Below are 19,206 nucleotides of genomic sequence, written 5' to 3'. Positions count from 1 at the left end.
CTGGTGGAAACATAAAATGGCGCAGCAAATTTGGAACATAGTTTGGCAGTTTCTTAAAAAGTTAATCATATGCTTAACATATAATCTAGCAATTTCACTCCTACCCCTAAGAAGTGAAAATCTACATCCACACAAAAATTTGTACATGAATATTCACAGCAGCATTACTTTCAATAACGAAAGAGTGGAAATTGGCCATCAACCTCCACACATTGGCGGTGAGAAGCTCTTCCCAATTTACAAATTCACATAAGTAATTTCAGCAAGACAAAATTGGATAACAACAAAGAAGCATTTCAGTTCTGATATAATCAAATGTAAAACAAATTCCTTCACAAAATTAAAAGACTTTAAGTCATGGTGGTAACTTTTCAAACTATAAATACATATGCACGTACAATATGCACAATTTACATCAATATGTTACTGCAGTATAACTGCAATGTAAGATCTTACCGTTGCTTGAATTAGTTCAGTAAAACAACTCAAAAATAGGGTCAACATTTAATAGTGTTGTTTAATTTAAATATAATAAGCAAAAAAAGTCATTGTCACAGTCATAATCAGATTGCTGTGACAATAAAGCAATAAGTTGTTTACTCTTAAAAATAATTCAACCATATTATGTATGCTCAAGTGAATATTGTCCCTAAGAATACAGTTGTCACCATGGGTGAAAAATGGTTTTATTTAATAATGCACCTATTGGTCCAACTATGTTTGAACTCTATAGTTGGTATTTCTGACCATCAAAAGAAAGCCATGTTCAATATATTTTAATCACAACTCTTTAAAAAATATTTGAAGTTAAATATGAAGTATTTAAATCAAACAGAACATACTATAATAAATGTGTATGTACCTATCCAGATTTTTAAATTAATTTTTTAATTTTTGCTTCTTTTTTTTTTTGAAGTTTATTTTTTTTAGTAACCTCTACATCCAACAGGGGGCTTGAACTCATGACTCCGAGATCAAGAGTTTCATGCTCTTCCAACAGAGCCAGCCAGGTTCCCCATTGCTTTATTTTTTTAAATTAAAATTTACACATATTGGCTTTGCTCTACTCCATTTCCATTTCTCTTCTTCAAGGAAGGGTTTTTTCTAAGTTGGCATTTAAACTTCCTCTGCAGGTTTTTGTACTTTTATTATGTATGTATGTGCCTATAAAATATAAACGGACATTGTGTCTTTATGCATCCTTTTGCAACTTGCACTTTTCACTTAAAATATATTTAAGATTTTTCTATAACTACACCAGTTTATTTTTGCTCATTTCCCTATAATAGTCATTTAGACTGTATTCTTGTTTTCCATTTTCTCTATTACAAATGACACTGTAATAAACAGCTTTGCAGGTGCAGAATATTAGGACGGAAATACATTACTCCAATTTGATTAACTATTGCCAAGTTGCTGTCCAAAATACTAACATCAATTTATATTAATGTTGCCAGAATATTAGATCCCTCTGTTTCTCGTATCCTCTACTACAATTAATTGGCTTTTCCAATTTTTGCCAATTCTATAACTGTCACTTTAATGTGCATTTCCTTAATTTCTAGTGAGATTAAGTATCGTTTCTTGTGTTAATTTGCCATTTACCTTCTGTAAAGTATCCATTCCTCTCATGTAATCATTTCATGTATTGTCTTTTTTTTAATTATATTTTACTTGTAGGCTTATGTAGGTTGCTTTTGTACTCTTTTAGTGGTATCTTTCTGATAAACGGTGCTTCAGTTTTAAAGTAGTCAAATTTATTAAGCATTTCCTTTAGTTTTCTTTTTAAAAGATTTTGTTTATTTGAGAGGGAGCTCATGAGAGGGGTAAAAGGAGAGAATCTTCAAACGGACACCCCCCTCCCGCCCCACTGAGTGTGGAGCCCAACTGGGGGCTTGATCTCACAATCGATGAGATCACGATCTGAGCTGAAACCGAGAATAGGACGTTCAACCGACTGAGCCACCCAGGGGCCCCTCCTTTAATTTTTTTAAGTAGTCAATTTCATTAAACATTTCTTCTAGCTTATACTTCGTGTATTAATATCTCCCCCTCTACCCTGTCATAAACATATTATCTGGTATTTTCTTATAAAACTTTCAAAGTTACTTCCAATGTTTTAATCTTTTACTCATATGGAATGTATTTTATGTGTGATTCACTGTAGATATCTAATCTTATCCTTTGCCATATGGATAGACAACCATATAGAACCATCACTGAGCTACTCTTCCCTTCTTAACTCACAGTGATAATGCTGCATACATCATATGCATGGACCCCAAATACAGAATCTATTTCTGAGCCCTCTGCATTATTTCATCAGTATATGTGTTTATTTCTACACCAACACTATATAGTTTTAATTAATATAGCTTTATTATAAATTGTAGTACTTGTTATGGTGGCCCCAATCCCTATCATCTTCCTTTAAATTATGTTTGCTTGGGTGCCTGGGTGGTTCACTCAGTTAAGTGTGTGCCTTCGGCTCAGGTCATGATCCCAGCGTCCTGGGATCAAGCCCCCCTTGGGCTCCCAGATCAGTGGAATGTCTGCTTCTCCCTCTCCCAGTCCCCTTGCTTGGGTTCCCTCTCTTGCTGTCTCTGTTAAATAAATAAATAAAATCTTTATAAATAAATAAATAAATAAATAAATAGTGTTTGCTTTGTTCGTCTCCTACTCTTTCAGAAAATTCTTATGGTCAGCTGACCAATTCCATGAAAAATCTTTCTATGTTTTTTATCCAGGAAACTTGCTTACTTTTAATAGTTCTAGTAGTTTGTGAAGATAGTGTAGGATCTCCCTGGTAGCTAATTCTCTAGCTGGCAAATGGCAATCAGATTTCTTTCTTTAAATCCTTAATCTCTTTCATTATTGCTATTACATATTTTATCTGAGGCATGTGCTTGTTAAGACGTCCAGTAGAATGCTGCATTGGAACAGCTATAGTGACCACTGTGGATTTGTTTCTAACTTTAAAGATAATGCTTTTACATTTCATCATTCATTAAGGGTTAGTTTCTTCCTTCCTTCCTTCCTTCCTTCCTTCCTTCCTTCCTTCCTTCCTTCCTTCCTTCCTCCTCCCTTCCTTCCTTCCTCCCTTCCTTCTCTTCCTTCCCTTTCTTCTCTTTTCCATTCTTTCTTTCTGTCTTTTTTCATTCATTTATTTTTGTTAGGTATGCTTCAGTATGTTATGCATTGGGCTCTGTGCTGGGCGTGAAGCTTGCTTAAGATTCTCTGTCCCTCTCTCTCTGTCCCTTTATTTTAGTGTTTCAAATATATGCCTGTAAGTGAGATCTGTCCACTACTCTTCAGTATCATACAATCCTTATAAAATGAGTTAAAAACAATTCCACTTTTTTCTGTTCTTTGAGACAATTTATATAGGAGAGAAATTATGTATTCCATATAACTATGCAAGAATTTACCTACCACAGTCCTGGGCTTGATGGATATGAAGGTGTCTTTGTGTCAAGACATTTTGACTTTTAATTCAGTATCTTTAATGGTTTTAAGTCTATTTAGGTTTTGTATACCTCCTTGAGCCAGTTGATAATTTGTATTTTGTAGGGAACTGCTCATTCTGTCTGTTTTCAAATTAACTGAAGTAATACATTAATATTATTATCTGTTTATCTAAAACATCTGTTCTCTCTATGAATATGCCTCTTTTTATTTCTGATATTGCTTTATCTGTGCCTTCTTTATTTCTTACTTGCTCAACCATAGCAGGGTTTATGTACACTTTCAAAGAATTGCTTTTAGTTTTGTTGATCCTCTGCATTGCTCGTTTCTTTTAATGTCCTTTGCAAGATATAAATACAAAAGGCTCTATATATACATATAGCATATATACGTGTATTTTAAAAAATAATAAAATGAACACTAGGGTGCTCACCTTCAAAGTTAAGAAATAAAATATTACTGCTATTTTCAAAGTTTCTATATACCTCTCCTCAGGTGCATTTTCTTCCTTCCCACAACCCCTAAAACTAATGGATAATTTTTGTGCTAATCATTTACTTCCCTGCCTCTGCTTAATTTTACCTCATGTATACGTGTCCTTAAAGATACAGGTTTATTTTGCCAATTTTTGGCTTTTACATATACGCAGTCTTTGCTCAAATTATGTTTGTTAAATTTATCCATGCTGAGCATACAGCAGTAGTTCATTTTCATTGTTATATAGTACATCATTAGAAATAATGCACAATTAATTCATTAATATAATTTTTGAACATATTCATATATAGATTTCAGTTATGTCATGCTTCTTGAAACTGTAATTTATTATTCTATTCGTAGAGACTGGCTATATTATTGAAAATAAAATAAAAATGTAAAGGCACCATTAGATTAACAATGGTGAATTAATGACCTTTAAAGGTTATTTTAAAAATAATTTATGTATAGAAGAATGCCCAATAAAAAAAAATCCAAAAATAATATTAAGGTTAATGAATTATGGATTGACTATTTTAGTTATAAAAGACTCTCTTTGAATGGAAAATCCTCCAGGTCAACTTTAAATATCTGATTTATAAAGCCTAGACCTGTAGAACTTTAAATTAAAATGTAGCAAATTGAGTTTTAGAAAATAACATAAAGTACTGTCCATGTGGTCTGGGAAAAACTAATTACTTTATTTCGTTTTACAGTATTATTCAAATTTTATTAATTGTGTGATAGAAAGCTTATTACAAATAATTAAATTCTGTTAAGAAAATCTAATGCCTAAAGGAGAGTGAAAATGAGAGGGGTTATCTGAAATTGTTTTACTTTTCTCTTGTGTACAGTTTTACTGTGAATACACACATAGGCTTTCTAAAATGACATCCTTTTTCAACAGAGGGGAAAAAAGCTAAACAATGGAAATTTATGGAAAGTTTGAAAAATAAATAGGTTCTTCTTACCTGAGCACAACAGTTATGAAATTTTAAATCTGACATTTCTCCTACAGACACTTGCCTTCTGCAAAATGGAAATATTACCTTTCAAACTCTTACCAGCTCAAAGGTAAATAAAAAGACGTACCTCTCTGTACTCTCAGTACTTAAATCGTGCTAATTAGTTTCTTTCTAGCCAAACTCTTTGTAAGACAGGAATCCTAGTTAAATGGAAAGCATGATTAACCGCAGAAGGCCACGGATTCCATATATGGAATGCTAACTGCTAAGGGGATTACAGCAGGACCAAAAAATGTGCATAGGTTTACATATATTTAGTGCTTCAGAAGGTGTTTCAGGATCTGGCTGAACCTCAATACAAACATCAGCAATCTCCTTTTAAAAGGCTAGCTGATAATGCACCCATCAAATGTACACCAAAACTCTGACTTTCTTAGGATCCTGGTTATAAAATGAACCAGTTCTCATTTGTTTGCCTTAGCCTTTTTGTCACTAATGCAAAAATTAATAGAAATTATTGTACTCTTATTTTGAAAAGACGAATATGTCAAAGGTAACAACAACAAAAAGTCTGCTAAAGGAATCACATTATTCTTGTTAATTAATGCTATAAAATCTAAAAAGATAGAATGCCCATTTGTCAGCATGGGGGCAGGCAGGATTCACATCCTCCAAGGGCAAGCAGTATGTTATGCTAGAAAGGAAAACAGTATTGTAATTCCTTCTTTAGAGTTCTTTTAGCAAAATGAAAGATTCACTGTGCCCAAGAACATACTACTTAAAATATATAATAGATAACAACTCCCAAAGTGGTTTTGGTATGGTGAACAATAGTAAACACATAGTGGAAAGGCGCTGTTATTTGTAATGTGGCAGGACAGCTGAGCAACTGAGCTAATGCAAATTTGTTTTCAATTTTTGTTACATTGAGAGAAAAAACATTTTAAGAGACATTCAGCACTTTCAACAGCAGGGGATGGTCTGATATGTTTACTTTCTAGTCCCCACCCCACCCCTCTGCTCTTTTCTTTTTTTCTTTTTCTTCTCTTTTCTTTGTGTGTTGGGGGGATCATTAGGAATTTATTTTGTGGCAGTAGTTTAGAGGAGGACAGAGAGCTCTGAATGGGATGCAGATGCAGGAGAAGGGTGCAAATGGGAAGGTGCCTCAGCTTATGGGACAGAGAGCTCTGAATGGGATGCAGATGCAGGAGAAGGGTGCAAATGGGAAGGTGCCTCAGCTTATGGGACAGCTGAGTGGGAAGGCTAACCTGTTAAAAGTCTCAGTTTTGTGTTAAAGACTGGCTTTGAAGAGCTCTCACTTCAAACAAGGAATTGTTCTTGAGAGATCCATTAAAGTATCTATAAAATGAAAACTGTGTCTCTAAAGTGTTATGCCATTAATACTATACTGAGAAAGCTGAGAGTCCTATGAGTCAAAGGGAAATACAAACAGTAGATGGTCAATAGAGATCTTCATTTACCCATCAGGGCAGAAACTGAAGGGATGTGTGCACTGGGGATTCTGGATGAAAGAAATTATTCTATGTACACTCTCCAGTACTCAAGTCTCCAGATAACCCATTTAGTCTAAACTTTAGAAAATTCTTTTTTGAAATAATCCTAAACAAGTACGTCAAATACTAGAGCTGACACGATCTCCATTTGGACTAACACGCACTTTCTTGCGTTGCCACACCCCAACACCTGCAGCACCATTCCTGTCACCGTGACAATTGCTTGAATTCCACACCCTTCCCTCCAGCGAATACACGGGAGATCTTGGGAGCAAGGCACCTCGGCAGTTTCTTCTCCCCATTCTCCAATCCCTTTCGCAGAGAAAACTCAGAACACTTAAATCCATGCTTTTAAACATAAAAACTGGAAACTCTTCCAAATTTATCACAAAAGAGCACACTTGGGAGGCCAGTTCCCATTTGTAAAGAGTCACTTCATCAGCTCATTTTGTTGGAACAGCTGCCTAACAGATCAACGCCCTCATTTGTACAATTCATTGTCCATAAACATATCTTAGATCATACATACCAACCCAATATTTATAACTCGCTGATTCAAAGAGAAGACAAAGCTTTGATCCATCCACTAGCCCTGCTTGGAGGCAGAGAAATACGTGTAGCCAGAGCCGACCTATGCCGAGTTAGGCAGGTCCTTCCCGCACCGGACCCCCAAGCCCATCCTTTGATGCCGGGATGCGGGTGTGCGGCTCCTCTCCACAGCACTTCCCGAGCGCAGCCCGGGTCTAGACTGAAGCTCCAAGCGTAATCGCGCCGTCAGAGTTCCAGATTTTTCTTTGTGTGTCTCCCAAATTCTCGGAGAATTGTCCCTAATTTCCTCTCCAGGAGAATCTCATCCTGAGTGGCGGGCTTCCAGGGCACAGAAGACCCGAAGCTGGGCTCCGGGCTTGCGCCCTCCTTCCCGGAGCGGGACAAAGTACCACCCAAATCCACGCCTATCCCACCCCTCCACCCACCTGGACTCTATCCTCTCTGCTCCACCCCAACAGCCCCCCTCTCCCGCTTCACACCACCGGCCCCAACTCCAGTCGGGATCCAGCCTTCCCAAGCGCTTGCGCCTCAGGCACACTTCGCCCCGGGGCCAGGGGACTCCTGGGTGAGCTCCGAATGACCTTTAACAGAAGCAAACTCGGGAAGCCGGTGTTCAGAGTTAATTCCACGCGGAGACCCTGGGGTACCACTCCAAGCCCCTCCACTCATTAACGTCCCCATTACAGGCGACTGTGGGGTGGGGCAGCCTCTCGAACCTCCTCTCACGTCTGCTTTACTCACTCAGGGATCCTGAAACACCTGACCAAGTACGGTTCGTCCCTTTCCACCCAGACGTGCCCCAATCATCACCGCTAGCCCCGGGAGCCAGGGGAAGACGGCCAGCCCCAGGCGCCCGCGAAGGCCCGGGACCGCGCAGCCACGCGCGCCACTCGTAATTCAAACAGTCGGACGCGATGTCCCAAACAAAAGTCAGTCCCGAGTCGTCCCTCCAAGGTGTGCTTTCTGCTCTCACCCGTCCGGGCCCAAATTTGACTTGTCCTGCCCGGGAGGACTGAGCGGGGCCGTCAGCTCTCTGTCCGCTTCGCCCCGGTTTCCCCGCGGGACCAGGGCGGGTCCAGCTCTTCCCCATCCCGGCTCCCGCCCGGGCTTCCACTCACCGCGACGGTCAGCAGCAGCCTGCAGAGGGTTCCGCGCAGGGGCACCCGAAGCTCGGCGGTGGCCATCGGAGCGCAGGGCGGGCGGGGGGACGCGCGCGCCGGGCGGGAGGCCGGAGGCGAGAGCCCACGAAGGTGCAGCGGAGCGCGCGGTGCGGGCGTGCCTCGCTGCCACTCCTCTTTAAGTCTCCTTGGCCTCGGTCGGGCTCGCCTGCCCGGGAGCGCGTTCGCTCCTGAGACGGGATTGGACCCAGGAGACGCCGAGCCGCCCCTCCTGGTTATTTCTCAAGTTTTATCACGCGGGGAGCCGAGGAGCTGCCCTAGCCTGCCTCTCCGCTCCCCCGGGGCCGCGCCGAGCGCTGGCTCTCGCGAAAGCGGTCCCAGCCCCACCCTCTGCCGGCTTTCCCACGCCCCTCGTCTGCCCCGCGGCGCTCCCGCCCCGCCCTCGGTCCGCCGGCCCGGGCCTCCCAGATTGTCCCGGGGCGTACCCCTTACCCGCGCTGCGTGCGCATCCCGCTGCAGGACCCAAGTCCGCCTGCAGGGAACCCTGTCTCAACACGGGCGCTCCGGGGTGCCAGGAACACCTTTGTGAGTGGATCAGCGGAGCCTCCCTTCAGCTCCTGATCGAATGCTGGGCGGTGTCTCTTGGTTAATACATTTATATATTCTTTCCAAATCTGACTAATCTGGTAAGATAAAGGACGGAGGGAGAATTATCCCAAGCGCCATAAATAACCAGAAGTTAAAACCAAGTAGAAGAAATGCTGATATCTGGCCAATTTAAGTACCTCAAATATGAGTGATTACATTCAGAGCTTTCTTTACTGCCAATTTTGTGACCTTAGATGAAGCTTCTTAGAAAGAATTTGTTCTCGTATGTAAATTGTTGATTTAGTAATTACATAGTAATTGTACTAAGGTGCCATTTTTCAGTTTGCTCCAAGGAAAATCTATCACACAAAACCCTCTACTCTAAAATGAGGCTTGCAGGGGCGCCTGGGTGGCTCAGTCGTTAGGCGTCTGCCTTCAGCTCAGGGAGTGATCCTGGGGTCCTCGGATAGAGCCCCACATCGGGCTCCTCCACTGGGAGCCTGCTTCTTCCTCCCCCCCCCCCCCACCCCCCGTGTTCCCTCTCTCGCTGGCTGTCTCTCTGCCAAATAAATGAATAAAATCTTTTAAAAAAAATAAAATGAGGCTTGCAATTCAATATCACTCAACAAACACCTATCAAGGCTCAGTTGTCCAGGCATTGAGTGAAGGGCTAGAGGAAAGAGTATGTACAAAACCCAGTTCCTGCCCCAAGTTACCCAAAGTCGAGGAGGGAATAAAGGCAGCCATTATAGCCCAACATGGTGAATGTTTTGATAGAGAAGTCACTTACAACAACACCTAGGCACTTTCCTTTATTTCTCTCTAGATGAAATTTTGTGTCCTCCAAGCCCCGACTTGGCAGATTCAGAAGGAACTCCTTCTTAGATGTGTTGCTGCTCCTCGAAGTCCATGTGTAAATTCCAACCTCAGAATCCTCAAATAGTCCAGATTAATCAGGGAAGGTGCCATGGCCTTCATTCATCCTGCTCTGGTCATCCCAGTAGGCTGGTTGACTGACGTCTGAGGCTTCCCTGAAACTCACAGCGTCTTAAGATTTGGACAGTAAGTTCGGCATCCAGTCCCATCTCTGAGGCATTCAAGGTACCCATCAAAAATCGTGTCTCACCTCTGGAGGCCTCTGCATGAAAGAGCTTTCCCAGTCTCTCCATTCCAATTATTTTCACCCCACCCAAGAAGGGAAAGTCTCTCAAAGATACCTCTGGCCCCAGCCAGCCTTTAGAAACACAAATGAGGGGCGCCTGGGTGGCGCAGTCGTTTAGCGTCTGCCTTTGGCTCAGGGTATGATCCCGGTGTTCTGGAATCGAGCCCCACATCAGGCTTCTCTGCTGGGAGCCTGCTTCTTCCTCTCCCACTTCCCCTGCTTGTGTTCCCTCTCTCGCTGGCTGTCTCCCTCAAATAAATGAATAAAATCTTTAAAAAAAAAAAAAAAGAAACACAAATGAATCATGGCTTTCCTGTAACATAGATGATGCCATGGATTGAACTGTGTCCTTTCAAAATTCTTATGTTGAAGACCTAACCTCCCTACAACTGCATTTGGAGGTAGGGCCTCTACGGAGGTAATGAACATGAGCAGGGTTATGACGGTAGGGCCCTGATCTGTTGGAATTAGGGTCCTTATGAGAAGAGCTCCCCTCCTCTTGCTCTGTCTTTGTCTCTCTCTGCCCTATGCGTGGACACAGTGAGAAGGTAGCTGTTTGCAAACCAGAAAGAATTCTCATCAGAAATCAAATAGACCAACACCTTAATTTTGGACCCTTAGCCTCCAGAACTGAGAACTAATGCTTGAGATAAGAACCAACAGAGAAAAGGAGAGGGCAGGAGCGTGTTCCAGACCAAGGCAGCAGCACCACTGACGCACGAGAGAGCCTTGTAACAGCTTCTTCCGTCAGGGAAACAGGGAGTTTCTTCAGAAACCCTAGTGTTCAGAAGTTCTATGACTGGGAATTAGGTTAGAAAGACAGGCTTATAACAAACGAGGCTGAGGAGTTGAATTTCATCCTGGAAAAGATGAAGAACTTTCTACTTAATCTGTAAAAATGGTTACTAACTACAGTTACACAATCATCACTTTTGGTGAGTTAATGAACTCATTAATTTCATTCGTAACCTGTTTATGTCTTCACACAGCTTTCTGTTAATACTTAGGGAATAAAAGTCTTCGGAATGTTTTTCTTTGTTCTAAGTAGCCCTACTTTGCAATGATTTCAATTCTATCTACTAGACTGAGTCTGACCTGTTTATTACTGTCATCCCTATGACGAAAACTCTAAGAGAGCTATTATCTGGTTTTTCAGCTGTACTGTGTGATTGAGGAGATTCCTAAGCTTACTGACTATGGAACAGTTACTCTGAGCTTCCATGTTTAGCTTCTACAAAATAAACGTGATAGGAGTCTACTCCAGAAATCCTGTAAGAAAGCATATTGGGGATATTTTCCATCTATATTGCAAATTTCGGTGCAAGACCAATACTGAATAACTGGGTGTAGTTTTAGTTTCTGAGTCGGCATGCCCTGTTTGCCATAGCATGTGCTTGTCCATCATGAGGAGACTAGATTCGGTTCTAATGAAAAATGCATTTTTATAGTTTAGAAGAATCATCATAGGCAGTTATAATTATAATATAAATGTGACTTGAGAATAAATAAAAATTGCTTTTATTTTTCCTATTTAATTATAATATAAAATGAGTTTGTTGAAAATCTATTTAAAATAGGAGCCTCAGTTTGAGTAGACCGAGAACTGAATCCTTCTATACGGTTCACTTTAAATCATCATGAGACATCAGAAAGCATAAAGAGTTATTCTGAAATGTCGTTATTTTAATTCCCTGTTTCCCAAACTGCCAAAGCAGTTGGAAGTCACTCTTAAAAGGATAACATACAAAAATAGGAAAGAAACGTCTTATTTTCGCTTGTTACTTTCTTAGTTTGAAGGGTAAGAGCAGCAATAATAAAGGATCAAAGTGGGAAGTGATTTTAGGCTGAAGTACAAAACTTCAGGAATCCAGGTAAATTCTAAAATTGTCAATAGAAAGCAAACCTAAGATTATTAAGAAGAGTTGTCTGTACTGAGGCGGAAGCTCTGGCCACAGAAAGAGTAATGACCTTAAGGGGCGGGAGCTCACCCCTGGCCCACTGAGAAGCCTGCCTTGCACAACGCAGTGCCAGCAGGTGCTGGTCTCACACACTTCCTCGCCTCTGTGGCTTATGTGGGCGGTGACATGGCAAGTGTGGGTCTCCCCAAACATGCCTATAAAATACAACCAGGGCGACTGTATGATGTTTGGAATGAAACTGCTAGTAAAGAAAGAGAAATTTATGAAAAGAAGCTTAAACTAAATCCAAGTAAAAGATTGGTCTTGAATAGTCCTTCTGAAGACATAGCATCAGCTCAGCCATGATACAGTATCAGAAGCACTTAGAGAATACGGCTTAGAATAGACGGTCACAGTAATAAGCAGTAATTGGGCAAATTACCTGTTAGATCAGCAGTGAGGAATACTGTACAAGTGTGTACTCAGATGTCAGGGGCCCTTGCAGACTTTATTTTTGAAAATTAGCTCTCCTTAATCTACCCACTTGCTCTTTCAGAGAGACTCCTTCCTCATACTTGGGAACCAAGCGGTCATTTTCCTCCAGGAGTAAACACCTGTGCTACTGTCACTCAGGTTTCAGGAGAGGACTTTCCTGTATCACCTTTCCACAGTATGACTAGAGGCCTTCCGCTAATTTCCCAGATTGCCACTGAGAACAGCCTTGACTTTTTGGTCATTTAAAAAGACTGCTGGATTGGGCGCCTGGGTGGCTCAGTCGGTTAAGCATGTGCCTTCAACTCAGATCATGATCCCCAGGGTCCTGGGATCGAGCCCCATGTAGGGCTCCATGATCAGCGGGGAGGCTGCTTCTCCCTCTACCCCTCCCCTCCAAATACTAATGTTCTCTCTCTCTTTCTTTCTTTTTTTTTAAATAAATAAATAAATAAAATCTTTTTAAAAAGTGAAAAAAAGACTGCTGGGAGTAATAGACACTTGAAATCAAGAATAGCCTATAACATTGAAGAAGAGGAAACGGAGGAAGAAGGAGAAGGAGGAAGAGGAGGGGAAGGGAAGAGGAGGAGAAAGAGGAGGAGGAGAAGAAGAAGAAAAGAAGAAGAAGAAAAGAAGAAGAGAAGAAGAAGAAGAGAAGAAGAAGAAGAAGAGAAGAAGAAGGAAAGAAGAAGAAAAGAAGGAGAAGAAAGGAGGAGGGGGAGGAGGGAGAGGGGGAGGAGGGGGAGGAGGACCTATCATATTGTGTTGCTGCCCAGGACAAGAGCCATCCCAGAATCCCTGTCTGCCTCCCTCCTCTCCTGTCTTCCCATGGCAAGTACATCTCCCAGCTCTATCTCCACTGCCATGAAAATGCTCCAGGCAGCTAAGAGAACCTCGTTTAGACCAAAATGACCCTGGCCTCCCAAGGTAGAGAAGTGTCCCTTCCTGTTTGTTATGTTGGGCCTGTCAGGTCCTCAGTTGACACTCAAGGATTAATTTCTACCCAGAGTAATTGAAAGAGAGAAAACTCACTCCCATCCACAGACAGGTGGCTTTTCACTATAACACTGGCAACAATCACACAAAATTCAGATATTTCTACATTTCTCAAATTCAGAATTATCCAATATAAATGAAACCATGACAATCATCCAATCCAGTTAGAATGTGCCAGGCTCTGAAAGCCTCCTTTTAGTCTGTCTTTATTAATTAATGATTCAAGAACTATTAAAATGGTTTTACTCTCCTTTCACTAAACTCTTCAGACACTCTTCCAATTATCTTCTTAAAACAGGCCTTTTTTAAGGGGGGAAGTGGTCTTCCAGTGACTTCTCACTGGACTGGAAGGAATGGTGATTTCCACACAAAAAACAAAACCCCATTGTACGGGTGATAACTTCTTCCAGGAACTGGCCAAAAGCAGTATAACAAAGCCCTGACTCAGGGTCAAATGTTAGTCCCTGTCATTGTGATGCATCCCATAATACTTCACTTCAGTCTCCCTCAGAGACTCCCTCCTCCCACTGGGTGAGGCTGTAGTTTCTCTTAGACATTCTCCTGTCCCAGGAGCTCACTGGGTGCATCTGTCTGTTCAAAGGGCATTGCTCAAGCAGGAAGGTTTACAGGTGTGAGTGGGCTGACATGTGTCATTATCTCCACATCATCCCCTGATTCACTGCCCCATCAGCCTTCTTTTCTCCCACACACTTAGGAGGACTGTCCCTCAACACCAGCTTGGGGAAGCAGCATACCCACCCCCTGGCTCAAAGGCCTATCAACCAGCTCAGGACTGGAAAAGCAGCTTTTCCCACCAGTTCCCTATAGGCACTAAATTATTTACTTCAACTTTCATTGATTTATTTGTTATTAATTTATCTTATTGATTATCAACTATCTATTCATTCTTTTTACTTACTCAAGATTTATTATTCTTGACTTGTCTTTACTTTTCAGCCTACATGGTTTCCCAAGCCCTCCTGTCACTAGAGGAGGTTTCCATCAATGAGCTACTATGTAGTGTTCACTAAACTGTTTAGCCGATGCCAACACAACAATTGGTTCTTTTCTTGTGTTGTTTTCAAGCATCATATTTGTGTTTGCCTTTCAATGTTATAAGTTACTCACGTTCCTAACTGGTAAAGTGTAGTCTTAACTTGAACCTACCTATGTACGGTTATGCCAGATTCTTCCTCCTCTAAACAACCCTAAAGCAAGGGTCCTACCCAAACATTTACAAAAACAAAAACATGAAAACTGAAGGGCTAGTAATATTCCTAGTAGGCATATGGGCATGTACCAGGAAAACTATTTTGTTGTCACCTTCTACTAACTTTGTTTTTAAAATTTATTTATTTGTTTGTTTGTTTATTTATTTATTTATTCCTTCATTTAAGTAAGCTCAACACCCATTGTGGGGCTCAAACTCAAGACTCTGAGATTAAGAGTCACTGAACCAGCTAGGCACCCCCCCCCCCATTTTCTACTAACTTTGTAGTGTTCTCAACATGTTCAATAAAATTGGCTGTTTCTCCCAGATTCCAAGTTCTGTTCAGATGGTGGTCAGAGGAAGGTCTAATCTTAACTATAATACTTTACTTTTAAAATGAGAATCTTAGACCAAAATCTCCCTGCCAGGCCCTCAAAGTAATAAATATTTTTTGTAAGTGTCAGAATAAACGATTCTAAACTCAGAGGCATCCATAGGAACTTCTTTATTTCCTCTTCAAGGGAACATTAAGTAGCAATCAGATATTCCCTGGAACAGCTTCTCAACCATCTAACGATGAATTATCTTACCTGAACTAGCTGTATTGTTCCAAAGGTCTAGGCAGAGACTGGAGACCACTGTCTCCCACATTCCTCTCATCCAGGGTAGGTAGACAAGAAGAAGTGGGGAAAAGACAAGCACTATGGATGTAGCCTTGACATCTTTTCTTTTTTATGGTGACCTGCCTTTCTGTAATATTTCCAAGAAAATTGACACCAGTATTATCCAATTTCAACTTTTCCTTTCTCACTTGGTACACTGAAAGTCAGATTTTCTCTCTCCGGAGATACTGGAAAGTGATAAGCACGCACTTACATTTTTATGACATAATGGAAGACAAAGGATGTCTTATTTTCTGCCATGTTTCCTTCTTATAACATATAAATGGTTCCTGAGAATTAGGTGGTCTGAGCCTTGCTCTACCAGGCTTTCCTGTGACAGTTTTCCAAATTCATCTATTCATGGATGGAAGTACTGTATTATGGTGATTGGCCGGGAATATGCTAGGTCTTTTTCTCCCCAAGTTCGTCCAAAGGCCTCTAGTTCATTTCTCCCCTTAATCCCTTTTTTAAATTTTGAAAAAATGGGGGCAATGTTCTTTAGTTCACAATAAATCTTTGTACTTTGACATTGTTGAGGCAAAATGAAAGAGACTGTTTTGGCAACCACATAATATTAGTAAAACAAAGAAAACCACTTCAAAAATAACAAGAATTCAAGGGGTGCCTGGCTGGCTTAGCCAGAGAGCATATGACTCTTGATCTCAGGGTCTTGAGGTCCAGCCCCATGTTGGGCATAGAGATTATTTTAAAAATAAAAAAAAAGTAAGCAAAACAAAAATACAAGTCAGCCTGACCTGGGTACTCTAGCCCCATTTGTTTAGAGATTTTAAGTAAAGTTTTAAAATGTTTGTTAATGTGTTTGACATAATTGTTCTATGTTGTTTTAGAATCTCTGGCCTGTCCATCTTGTAAAAATATAAAATTTTTAAAACGATTTTTTCTTCTCAATTTGATCCAACTATGTGATCGATCTATAGCACCTGAGTGGGTCCCAATTTACCTCCCCCAGGTGGTCAAACAATGATGCTCCTGGACCCTTTTATTTTTCTCCATTGAAGTATAATTTACATAGGGTAAAATTTATAGACCTCAAATGGACACTTCAATCGTTTTGACATATCATCTATCTATATCTATCATCTATCTATATCTATCTATCTATCTATCTATCTATCTATCTATCTATCATCTATCTATCTATCTACTGGTGTTACCATCATTCAAATCAAGATATAGACCATTTCTTTCACTCAAGTCAACACCCATCCCCACAAGGAGGCAACCACTGTTCTGTTTTCAGTCACTGTGTAGTTTTGACTTCCTTGTAATTTCACATAAAATGGCATCACACACTGTATTGCCATCACACATTGTTATCTATCACTGCACTTTTTATCTGTTGGAAAACTTTGGTGTTATTCGGTTTAGTGGCTTAAAACAAGACCCCGTGATCTCACAGTCTCTGTAGAATGTAGGCGTGGCTTAGCTGGCTGCCTCTGGCTCCGGCGCTCTGTGGTGAGGTGTTTTGCTGAGGCTGCATCCATTTCAAGGTTCGTGGGATCTGTGTCTTAGTTCACTTCTGTGACTTTTGACAGGCTTTCCTTGATGACTATTAGCCAGAGACATCCGTTCCTTGCCTCATGGTCCTCTCTAGGGCAGCCCACAACATGGGTACCTGGCTTCCCTCAGAACAAGCTAGAAGGATGAGGTGACCAAAGTGGATGGCACAGTCTTTTTGTAATCCAGTATCGGAAGTGACATTCTTGCACCTCTGCCTAATTTTGTTGGCTAGAAGTCACCAAGGATACTCTAAAGTCAACAGGAGGTGATTACAGGAGGCATGAATACTGGGAGGCAGAGATCTTTGGATGACATCTTAGCGGCTGACTGTATGCTTTTGTGTCTGGTGTCTTTCATTTATCCTACTAATAATTAGAATAATGACTTGTTTTCCTTAAAATATAAAAACTTTCACAGACAGGTGTTAGAATCTTAGTGTTTTCTTCTCTCTTTGCTGGTTTATATTATCAGAATAAGAGTTGATAAGCATTTTGTTTATTTAATTCAAGTTGTTATCCTACCCACTTTTGAAAAAGAAGGCTTAAATTATATAAAGCAGATAAAAAAAATTAGATATGAGTAAAGCAACTGAAGTGGGTCAGTTACTACGATTGAGTCCTAAATTTTGCTTCTAACTTCCTGGATACTCAGGCAAGGTACCCTACTTGTAGTTTTGGAGTTACATTGCTCTCATTGTGCAACAAAAGAAAATATGAAAGCTCATCTATAGTATTAAACGTCATCTTAGCATTGCATTAGCCTGCTAAGAAAACCATTAGGTGAACAAAATGAATCTCATTTTCAAATACGCTTTTTCGAAACCTTTAAAGCATTATTTGGATGTGATGTTCCAATCACGAACCTCTTCAAATGCAAATGGCATTTATATGCAACCTCTGTCCTATCTCAAATAGGATGACTTTTGAATGTGGGGCCATCCTTCTCTACAACATCATCCATTAGCACAGGGAGCCCTGGATCACATCAGGAGATTGGCTGGGAGGCCCTTCAGTTCCTCCTTTCTGAGCAGTCAACTTTACAAGTGTTACTAAGACTTCCTTTAAAGGAAACATGGTAAAATGACTAAATAACACAGGATAGAATATTGCCATTTTAAATTTCCTATACAAATGTTGAGATTCAAGACAGGAACTTTGTCTAAATGACAAGAGACTAGAAATTGCCAAAAATATTGGCAACTTTTCTAAAGTTCCTCAGGCTAAAAAAGCAGAAGGGAGCTTCCTGGGGAAGACAAATGATGGAAATCGCAGCATCAAAGTCCCAGATTTAAGACAGAGATCTGTTCATCTGCCCACCAGAGACTTGTTCTCAGGGCCCCTTACCAGATTATGTAGGTATGGAGCTAAAACCAAACTAATCCAAGCCCACTTGTCCCGCCCCTGGCGTAAAACCCCACATACCACAGACACTTGAAATACAATCTCTTTAACTTGGAAAAAGTTTGACAATCAAAGTTTTACTAATGCTGAATGACCATTTCACTCATATTTAATTAACATAGACTCATAGAAAATTATAATGGAAACTATTCCATGTTGAATCTGGTTTAACTCCTTATTTTATCAAAGACAGATATATACCCAAGGGAGTTATAAGACTTACCTGAAGATAAGAAGATTGAGATAAAACCCTAGAATTTTAGACTCCTATTCCCTTCTCTTAAAAAATTTTATAGAGATAAGTGAACCACTTAATCAAAACCAAAATGGTTGAAAGCAATTGTACTGTTTTCTTTCTCTCCTGCTTAAACCTAAAATGTTTTGGCAGGGTTTAAATTATTATCATTCTTGGAAGACACGGTATGCTCAATTATAACTGTCAGAAACAAAACTGTATCTGCAAGTTAAATCCTGTTCTGATTTCTAGGAAACTATCCAAATTCTTTTATTGTCCTGTAGCTAATTTTCTGAAGCCTTATGTGCAATGAATCATAGAGAGCTTTAGAAATATTTTATTATGAAGGTTTTTAAAAATGATCTTCATATGATTTCTATCTGTGTTATGCAAAAAAGAGGAATTTAAATTAACTGATGTTTATTAAAAAAAACTTTGTAAAAGGAAAACATTAAAATATAATAATGTAAGATGCTGAAATTTTTTTCTTGCTTCAATTCAGTCATTTGCTGTGAATACAAGATGTTCATTGTAGGCTTGACATAGTAAGGCTTAGATTTACGGTTTTTCTTCACAGGTCAGCAAATTTCCAAAAATTCTAAAGCTTATGAGCTTTTTTTTTTTGCTCTTAATTTCATTCTATTAATTTCCCCCTGATTTTATAAATAATAGTATTCATTGTAGGATGGACACACAGGAACATATAATGAAAAAATATTCCCATCACCTAGGGATTACTGCTCAATATTTTCACATATTATATACAGTCTGATAGTTAAATGATTTTGGAATTATACTGATCTGGAGAATTATTCTACTTTTTCATTAATACTATATTTTATGCCTATTCTTATTTAATTAAATAGTCTTCAAAATAAAATGATTGCATGACATTCCCTTATCATCATCACAAAAATAACAATAGCTACCATTTATTGATATATTCAGGAGCTA

This window comes from Ursus americanus, chromosome 19, assembly GCF_024610735.1.
Source record: "Ursus americanus isolate L20-20 chromosome 19, mUrsAme1.1.p, whole genome shotgun sequence".
Classification (NCBI taxonomy): Eukaryota; Metazoa; Chordata; class Mammalia; order Carnivora; family Ursidae; genus Ursus; species Ursus americanus.
The sequence above is the reverse complement of the archived record's forward strand: the minus strand, read 5'-3'. Positions refer to the sequence as shown.